The following is a 10,643-nucleotide window of genomic DNA, read 5'->3' as shown; positions in this document are numbered from 1 at the left end:
CCCCCCCCACCCCCCCCACCCACTCCCTCCCCTCCACCCACCCCACCCACCACCCACCCCCCCACCACCCCCCCACCCACTCCCCACACCCACCCCCCCACCCACTCCCTCCACCCACTCCCCCCCACCCACTCCTCCACCCACTCCCCCACCCACTCCCTCCACCCCCCTACCCCCCACTCCCTCCACCCCTCTACCCCCACTCCCCACCACCCCCCTACCCCCACTCCCCCACCCCCCTCACCCCCACTCCCCTCACCCACTGCCTACACCTCACCCTCACCCCCACTCCCCACTCACCCCCTCCCCCACTGCCTACACCTCACCCTCACCCCCCCACTCCCCTCACCCCCTCCCCCACTGCCTACACCCACCCCCCCCCCACTACCACACCCACCCACCCCCTCACCCCCTCCCCCACTGCCTACACCCACCCCACCACCCCACTCCCCAACCCTCACCCCCACCCCCTCACCCTCCCCCCCACTCCAACACCCACCCCTCACCCCCACCCCCACACCCCCACCCCCACACCTACACCTCACCCTCACCCCCACCCCCCACACCCCCCACCCCCACACCCTACACCCACCCACACCCCACACCCCCACCCCCCACCCCCCCTCACCCTCACCCCTCACCCACACTCCCCCTCACCCCCTCCCCCACTCCCTACAACTCACCCTCACCCCCCACTCCCCTCACCCCCCACCCCCACCCTACACCTCACCCACACCCCCACTCCCCTCCCCACACCCTCACCCCCACACCCCACACCCCCCTCCCCACCACCCCACCCCCCCTCCCCCAGTGCCTACACCTCCCCCTCACCCCACCCCCACCTCCCCACAACCCCCTCCCCCACTGCTTACACCTCCCCTCACCCTCACCCCCACTCCCCTCCCCCCCTCCCCCCACTGCCTACACCACACCCCCTCCCCCACTCCCCTCACCCACCCCTCCCCTCACCCTCACCCCCACTCCCCTCACCCCCTCCCCCACTGCCTACACCTCCCCTCACCCTCACCCCCTCCCCCACTGCCTACACCTCCCCTCACCCCACTCCCCCCACTCCCCTCCCCCTCACCCCCACTCCCCTCACCCACTCCCCCACTGCCTACCCCTCCCCTCACCCTCACCCCCACTTCCCGTCCCCCACTGCCTACACCTCCCCTCACCCCTCACCCCTACTCCCCTCACCCCCCCTCACCCCCTCCCCTCACCCCCCTCCCCACTACCCTCACCCCCCTCCCCCACTGCCTACCCCCCCCCCTCACCCCCCACTCCCCTCCCCCCTCCCCCACTGCCTACCCCTCCCCCTCACCCTCACCCCCCACTCCCCTCCCCCACTGCCTACACCTCACCCCCTCCCACACTGCCTACACCTCCCCTCACCCCTCCCCCACTCCCCTCACCCCCCCCTCCCCTCACCCTCACCCCCACTCCCCTCACCCCCCTCCCCCACTGCCTACACCTCACCCTCACCCCCACCCCCTGCCCTCACCCTCACCCCCCACTCCCCTCACGCCCCTCCCCTCACCCCCCCTCCCCCCACCCCCCCCTCCCCCCACCCCCACCCCCCCCCTCCCCCCACCCCCACCCCCCCTCCCCCCACCCCCCCTCCCCCCACCCCCCCTCCCCCCACCCCCCACTCCCCTCACCCCTCACCCCCCACTCCCCCCCACCCCCCCCCCACCCACTCCCCTCCCCCCCACCCACTCCCTCCCCCCACCCCCCCACCCACTCCCTCCCCCCCCACCCCCCCACCCACTCCCTCCCCTCCACCCACCCACCCCCCCACCACCCCCCCACCCCCACCCCCCCACCCCCCCCACCCACCCCCCCCACCCACCCCCCCCACCCACTCCCCTCCACCCACCCCCCCACCCACCCCTCCCCCCCACCCACTCCCTTCACCCACTCCCCCCACCCACTCCTCCACCCACTCCCTCCACCCACTCCCTCCACCCCCCTACCCCCACTCCCTCCACCCCCCTACCCCCACTCCCTCCACCCCCCTACCCCCACTCCCTCCACCCCCCCTACCCCCCACTCCCTCCACCCCCCCTACCCCCACTCCCTCCATCCCCCCTACACCCACTCCCTCTATCCCCACTCCCTCCCCGCTTCCTTCCCCCACTCCCTCCCCGCTTCCTTCCCCCACTCCCTCCCCGCTTCCTTCCCCCACTCCCTCCCCGCTTCCTTCCCCCACTCCCTCCCCGCTTCCTTCCCCCACTCCCTCCCCGCTTCCTTCCCCCACTCCCTCCCCGCTTCCTTCCCCCCACTCCCTCCCCGCTTCCTTCCCCCACTCCCTCCCCGCTTCCTTCCCCCACTCCCCTCTCCCTCCCTCTCCCCACTCCCCTCTCCCTCCCTCTCCCCTCTCCTCTCCCCCTCTCCCTCCCTCTCCCCTCTCCCCTCTCCCTCCATTCCCTCCATTTCCCCCTCCCTAGCTCCCTCTTCTGCTCTCTGGGAACTAGGAATTGGCAAAATAGACTGCTTTGCTGCATTTCCCTAAGTATAGAGCAGGTAAAATGCACTCTGGGTCATTATGATTTGGATGAAGGAACCAAATGTAATATTTCCAAGTTTGCTGATGACACAAAACTGGGTGGGATCGTGAGTTGTGAGGAGGATGCAAAGAGGCTCCAAGGCGATTTAGACAAGTTGAGTGAGTGGGCAAATACATGGCAGATGCAGTATAATGTGGATAAATGTGAAGTTATCCACTTCGGAAGGAAAAACAGAAAGGCAGAGTATTATTTAAATGGTGATAGATTGGGACATGTTGATATACAAAGGGACCTGGGTGTCCTTGTACACCAGTCACTGAAAGCAAACATGCAGGTGCAGCAAGCAGTTAGGAAGGCAAATGGTATGTTGGTCTTCATTGCAAGAGGATTTGAGTACAGGAGCGAGGATGTCTTACAGAAGGCTGTGGAGGCCAAGTCACTGAATATATTTAAGAAGGAGCTAGATAGACTTCTAGACACAAAATGCATCAAGGGGTATGGGGAGAGAGCGGGAATATGGTATTGAGGTAGAGAATCAGCCATGATCACATTGAATGGCGGAGCAGCTCGAAGGGCCGAATGGCCTACTCCTGCTCCTATTTTCTATGTTTCTATATAAGTGATGTGAAGCTGCTGACAGAAGAGGTCATCCTCATGCAAGTTGAATACTGTAATGACCCAAAAACATAACTGCCCCGACTGCATCTCATCTAAATCCTGTTTGTATCCGATTAGCTCTTATTTTGTATTCATAGGTTGGTGACAAGAATGCACCCAGGACTCCTTTCTAGATCAGTATGCTCCTAATCCAGAAAGGAAAAAGCATTGCTTGATTCAGATGTTGGGGAAATGAGGTGAGGCAAATAACTGATGACATTGGAAGAACAATTGGGAAATAGTGACGACAACATAGTTAGGTTTAACATAAAAATAGCAAAGGATAATGAAGAAGCAAAGATAAGGGTGCTGGACTGGAAAAGGATAAAGTTTAGTGACTTATAAGCAATGCTAGCGACACTGACTGGTTTAACCATTCATGTATAATTTTAGGCCAACCCCAAAGTTCAACCCCCCCGCCCCGTCAGATTAAACTCCACACTCTCCTGACCGTTTACATTCCATTCGTCTTTTGCAGGTCAAGATTCATCTCTTGAAAATCAGCTCAAACTAATACCGTACAAACTTGCACAATTTTTTTTAAATTCATTCATGGGATGTGGACATCGCTCGCAAGGCTGTGTACTATCGACAGGCTGCAGTGCATCCTGTGGATGGTCCACACTGCAGCCACTGTGCGCCGGTGGTGAAGGGAGTGAATGTTTAGGGTGGTGGATGGGGTGCCAATCAAGCGGGCTGCTTTATCTTGGATGGTGTCGAGCTTCTTGAGTGTTGTTGGAGCTGCACTCATCCAGGCAAGTGGAGAGTATTCCATCACACTCCTGACTTGTGCCTTGTAGATGGTGGAAAGGCTTTGGGGAGTCAGGAGGTGAGTCACTCACCACAGAATACCCAGCCTCTGACCTGCTCTTGCAGCCACAGTATTTATATGGCTGGTCCAGTTAAGTTTCTGGTCAATGGTGACCCCCAGGATGTAGATGGTGGGGGATTTGGCGATGGTAATGCCGTTGAACATCAAGGGGAGGTGGTTAGACTCTCTCTTGTTGGAGATGGTCATTGCCTGGCACTTGTCTGGCACAAATGTTACTTGCTACTTATGAGCCCAAGCCTGGATGTTGTCCAGGTCTTGCTGCATGCAGGCTTGGAATGCTTCATTATTTGAGGGGTTGCGAATGGAACTGAACACTGTGCAATCATCAGCGAACGTCCCCATTTCTGACCTTATGATGGAGGGAAGGTCATTGATGAAGCAGCTGAAGATGGTTGGGCCTAGGACACAGTCCTGAGGAACTCCTGCAGCAATGCCCTGGGGCTGAGATGATTGGCCTCCAACAACCACTACCATCTTCCTTTGTGCTAGGTATGACTCCAGCCACTGGAGAGTTTTCCCCCTGATTCCCATTGACTTCAATTTTACGAGGACTCCTTGGTGCCACACTCGGTCAAATGCTGCCTTGATGTCAAGGGCAGTCACTCTCACCTCACCTCTGGAATTCAGCTCTTTTGTCCATGTTTGGACAAAGGCTGTAATGAGGTCTGGAGCCGAGTGGTCCTGGCGGAACCCAAACTGAGCGTCGGTGAGCAGGTTATTGGTGAGTGAGTGCTGCTTGATAGCACTGTCGACGACACCTTCCATCACTTTGCTGATGATTGAGAGTAGACAGATGGGGCGGTAACTGGCCGGATTGGATTTGTCCTGCTTTTTGTGGACAGGACATACCTGGGCAATTTTCCACATTGTCTGGTAGATGCCAATGTTGTAGCTGTACTGGAACAGCTTGGCTAGAGGCGCAGCTAGTTCTGGAGCACAAGTCTTCAGCACTACAGCCGGGATGTTGTCGGGGCCCATAGCCTTTGTTGGATCCAGTGCACTCAGCCGTTTCTTGATATCACGTGGAGTGAATCGAATTGGCTGAAGACTGGCTTCTGTGATGGTGGGGATATCTGGAGGAGGCCAAGATGGATCGTCCACTCGGCACTTCTGGCTGAAGATGGTTGCAAACGCTTCAGCCTTGTCTTTTGCACTCACGAGCTGGACTCCGCCGTCATTGAGGATGGGGATGTTGACAGAGCCTCCTCCTCCCGTTAGTTGTTTAATTGTCCACCACCATTCACGACTGGGTGTGGCAGGACTGCAGAGCTTTGATCTGATCCGTTGGTTCTGGAATCGCTTAGCTCTGTCCATAGCATGTTGCTTCCACTGTTTAGCATGCATGTAGTCCTGAGTTGTAGCTTCACCAGGTTGGCACCTCATTTTTCGGTACGCCTGGTGCTGCTCCTGGCATGCTCTTCTACACTCCTCATTGAACAGGGTTGATCCCCTGGCTTGTTGGTGCTGGTAGAGTGAGGAATATACCAGGCCATGAGGTTACAGATTGTGCTGGAATACAATTCTGCTGCTGCTGATGGCCCACAGCACCTCATGGATGCCCAGTTTTGAGCTGCTGGATCTGTTCTGAATCTATCCCATTTAGCACGGTGGTAGTGCCACACAACACGTTGGATGGTGTCCTCAGTGCAAAGACGGGATTTCATCTCCATGAGGACTGTGCGGTGGTCACTCCTACCAATACTGTCATGGACAGATGCATTTGCGACAAGTAGATTGGTGAGGACGAGGTCAAGTAAGTTTTTCCCTCATGTTGGTTTGCTCACCACCAGCCACAGGCCCAGTCTGGCAGCTCTGTCCTTCAGGACTTGGCCAGTAGTGGTGCTACCGAGCCACTCTTGGTGATGGACGTTGAAGTCCCCCATCCAGAGTACATTCTGTGCTGGTGCTACCCTCAGTGCTTCCGACAAGTGGTGTTCAACATGGAGGAGGACTGATTCATCAGCTGAGGGAGGGCGGTCGGTGGTAATCAGCAGGAGGTTTGACCTGATGCCATGAGATCCAGAGTTAATGTTGAGGACTCCCAGGGCCACTCCCTCCTGACTGTATATCACTGGACCGTCACCTCTGGTGGGTCTGTCCTGCCGGTGGGACAGGACATACCCAGGGATGGTGATCGAAAAGTCTGGGACGTTGGCTGAAAGGTATGATTCTGTGAGTATGGCTGTGTCAGGCTGTTGCTTGACTCGTCTGTGGGACAGCTCTCCCAATTTTGGCACAAGTCCCCAGATGTTAGTGAGGACGACTTTGCAGGGTCGACTGGACTTGGTTTGCCTTTGTCGTGTCCGGTGCCTAGTGGTCCGTCCGGTTTTATTCTTATTCTGACTTTTTTTAGCGAGATTTTACAACTGAGTGTCTTGCTCGGCCATTTCAGAGGGCGATTAAGAATCAACCACATTGCTGTGGGTCTGGAGTCACATATAGGCCAGACTGGGTAAGGACAGCAGGTTTCCTTCCCTGAAGGATATTAGTGAATCAGATGAGTTTTAACGACAATCCAGTAGTTTTATGGCCACCATAATTGATACTAGTATTTTAATTCCAGATTTTATTTAATTGAATTTTATATTTCCCCAGCTGCCGTGGCGGGATTTGAACTCATGATTCCGGATCATTCGTTCAGGCTCCTGGATTAATAGTCCAGTAACATAACCACTATGCTACCGTACCCTGGTCAATGGTGACCCCCAGGATGTTGATGGTGGGGGATTTGGTGATGGTAATGCCGTTGCATGTCAAGGGGAGGTGGTTGGACTCTCTCTTGTTGGAGATGGTCATTGCCTGGCACTTGTCTGGCGCGAATGTTACTTGCCACTTATGAGCCCAAGCCTGGATGTTATCCACGTCTTGCTGCATGCAGGCTCGGACTGCAAAATGCAGCTGCTATGAGAAAAAACAGCCATTCAGAGACCAGCTACTCTCTCACTTTTGTAAATAATTGTCGTATTACCAGCACAAATCAGCCCATTGGTATGTGATGGTATATGTGGGTGTGTGTGCATGTGTGAGTGAGACGGTGCACGTGTGTGAGGTTTTTTTAAAATTTGTTCATGGGATGTGGGCGTTGCTGGCGAGGCAGGCATTTATTGCCCATCCCTAATTGCCCTTGAGAAGGTGGTGGTGAGCTGCCTTCTTGAACCGCTGCAGTCCGTGTGGTGAAGGTTCTCCCACAGTGCTGTTAGGAAGGGAGTTCCAGGATTTTGACCCAGCGATGATGAAGGAACGGCGATATATTTCCAAGTCAGGATGGTGTGTGACTTGGAGGGGAACGTGCAGGTGGTGTTGTTCCCATGTACCTGCTGCCCTTGTCCTTCTAGGTGGTAGAGGTCGCGGGTTTGGGAGGTGCTGTCGAAGAAGCCTTGGCGAGTTGCTGCAGTGCATCTTGTGGATGGTGCACACTGCAGCCACAGTGCGCCGGTGGTGAAGGGAGTGAATGTTTAGGGTGGTGGATGGGGTGCCAATCAAGAGTCATAGAGTCATAGAGTTATACAGCACGGATAGAGGCCCTTCGGCCCATCGTGTCCGCGCCGGCCATCAGCCCTGTCTACTCTAATCCCATATTCCAGCATTTGGTCCGTAGCCTTGTATGCTATGGCATTTCAAGTGCTCATCCAAATGCTTCTTGAATGTTGTGAGGGTTCCTGCCTCCACAACCCTTTCAGGCAGCGAGTTCCAGACTCCAACCACCCTCTGGGTGAAAAAGTTCTTTCTCAAATCCCCTCTAAACCTCCCGCCTTTTACCTTGAATCTATGTCCCCCTTGTTATAGAACCCTCAACGAAGGGAAAAAGCTCCTTTGTATCCATCCTATCTGTGCCCCTCATAATTTTGTACACCTCAATCATGTCCCCCCTCAGCCTCCTCTGCTCCAAGGAAAACAAACCCAATCTTCCCAGTCTCTCTTCATAGCTGAAGCGCTCCAGCCCTGGTAACATCCTGGTGAATCTCCTCTGCACCCTCTCCAAAGCGATCACATCCTTCCTGTAGTGTGGCGACCAGAACTGCACACAGTACTCCAGCTGTGGCCTAACCAGTGTTTTATACAGCTCCATCATAACCTCCTTGCTCTTATATTCTATGCCTCGGCTAATAAAGGCAAGTATCCCATATGCCTTCTTTACCACCTTATCTACCTGTTCCACCGCCTTCAGGGATCTGTGAACTTGCACACCAAGATCCCTCTGACCCTCTGTCTTGCCTAGGGTCCTCCCATTCATTGTGTATTCCCTTGCCTTGTTAGTCCCTCCAAAGTGCATCACCTCGCACTTTTCCGGGTTAAATTCCATTTGCCACTGTTCCGCCCATCTGACCAACCCATCTATATCGTCCTGCAGACTGAGGCTATCCTCCTCGCTATTTACCAAGAGGGCTGCTTGTGTGAGAGTGTACGTGAATATGTGAGAGTATGTGTGTGCTTGTGTGTGAGTGCATATGTGTTTGTGTGCGTGTGTTTGACTAACTTGAGTTCTTTGATGAAGTAACGGAGAGGGTTGAAGATGGGAGTGTGGTTGATGTGTACATGGAATTTCAAAAGACCTTTGATAAATTGCCACATAAATCTCTAATCATTAAGGCTACTCTTCCCCCTCTCCCTTTTTCCCGATCTCTCCTGTAGACCTTGTAACCTGGTATATTTAGTTCCCAATCCTGACCATCCTGCAGCCATGTCTCAGTAATAGCTATCATGTCATACCCTCCAATTTGAATTTGAACCTGTAGTTCATTTAATTTATTCCTTATACTCCGTGCATTTGTATATAGAACTCTTAGTTGGGACACACACCCTAGCCTGACCTTCAGCTTTGATGCTGGGTTAATCGCCTCACGCCTTCTAGTTTTCACTTTATCTGTAGTGTCTGAAGTACACTTTCTTTCTGCTGCTCTACGCTTTTCCCTTTCACTTGTTCTTGAACAACTGTTTGTACTATTTGTATTGTATATTTCCCCTGGGTCTTCCCCTCTCTTGCTGCTCTCAACTTTATTCCCTTCTGTCTCCCCGCTCAGGTTCCCATCCCCCTGCCACTCTAGTTTAAACCTTCCCCAACAGCACGAGCAAACACCCCCGCGAGGACATTGGTCCCGGTCCTGCTCGGGTGTAACTTGATTGAGTTCTTTGATGAAGTAACGGAGAGGGTGGATGAGGGCAGTGCGGTTGATGTTGTGTATATGGACTTTCAGAAGGCATTAGATAAAGTGCCACACGATAGACTTGTCAGCAAAATTAAAGGGTCAGTGACAGTGTGGATACAAAATTGGCTAAGTGACAGAAAGCAGAGAGTTGTGGTGAATGGTTGTTTTTCAGACTGGAGGGAAGTATACAGTGGTGTTCCCCAGGGGTCAGTATTAGGACCACTGCTCTTTTTGATGACCTGGACTTGGATATCGAGGGTATAATTTCAAAGTTATAATTTCAAGATGACACAAAACTCGGAATGTAGTAAACAATGTGGAGGATCGTAACAGACTTCAGGAGGACAGAGACAGACTGGTGAAATGAGCAGACACATGGGGGATGCAATTTAACGCAGAGAAGTGTGAAGTGATACATTTTGGGAGGAAGAATGAGGAGAGGCAAAATAAACTGAATGGTACAATTTTAAAAGGGGTGCAGGAACAGAGAGATCTGGGGGTATATGTACACAAATCTTTGAAGATGGCAGGACAAGTTGAAAAGCCTGTTAAAAAAGCATACGGGATCCTGGGCTTTATAAATAGAGGCATCTCCAAAAGTGAGGAGGTAATGCGAAATCTTTATAAATCACTGGTTAGGCCGCAGCTGGAGTATTGTGTTCAATTCTGGGCACCGCACTTTAGGAAGGATGACAAGGATTTTGAGAGGGTGCAGAAGAGATTTACTAGAATGGTTCTCGGGATGAGGGACTTCAGTTATGGGGAGAGACTGTAGAAGAAGGGAGTGTTCTCCTTACAACAGAGACGGTTAAGGGGATTTTAATAGAGGTGTTCAAAATCATGAACGATTTTGACAGAGTAAATAAGGAGAAATTGTTTCTAGTGGCAGAAGGGTCGGTGACCAGAGGACAAAGACTTAAGGTGAGCGGCAAAAGAGCCCGAGGCTATTGTGTATGTGTACGTGTTTGTGTGTGTTGGTGTATGGCATGTTTGTGTGTGTTGGTGTATGGCGTGTTTGTGTGTGGCATGTAAGGAAAGAGTCGGGCCTATTAGAGACCAAAAAGGTAAACTATGTGTGGAGGTGGAAGATGTGGGGATGGTTCTTAATGAATACTTTGCATCTGTCTTCACAAAGGAGAGGGATGATACAGGGATTGAAGTTAAGGAGGAGGAGTGTGAAATATTGGATGGGATAAACATAGTGAGAGAGGAAGTATTAAGGGGATCAGCATCTTTGAAAGTGGATAAATCACCAGGCCCGGATGAAATGTATCCCAGGCTGTTAAAAGAAGCCAGGGAGGAAATAGCGGAGGCTCTGACCATCATTTTCCAAACTTCACTGGATACAGGCGTGGTGCCGGAGGATTGGAGGATTGCTAACGTTGTACCGTTGTTTAAAAAGGGAGCGAGGGACAGACCGAGTAATTCCAGGCCAGTCAATCTCACCTCGGTGGTGGGCAAATTATTGGAATCAATTGTGAGGGACAGGATAAACTG

The sequence above is a fragment of the Heptranchias perlo genome, chromosome 1 (assembly GCF_035084215.1).
Source record: "Heptranchias perlo isolate sHepPer1 chromosome 1, sHepPer1.hap1, whole genome shotgun sequence".
Lineage (NCBI taxonomy): Eukaryota > Metazoa > Chordata > Chondrichthyes > Hexanchiformes > Hexanchidae > Heptranchias > Heptranchias perlo.
This window is presented reverse-complemented; position numbering follows the sequence as displayed.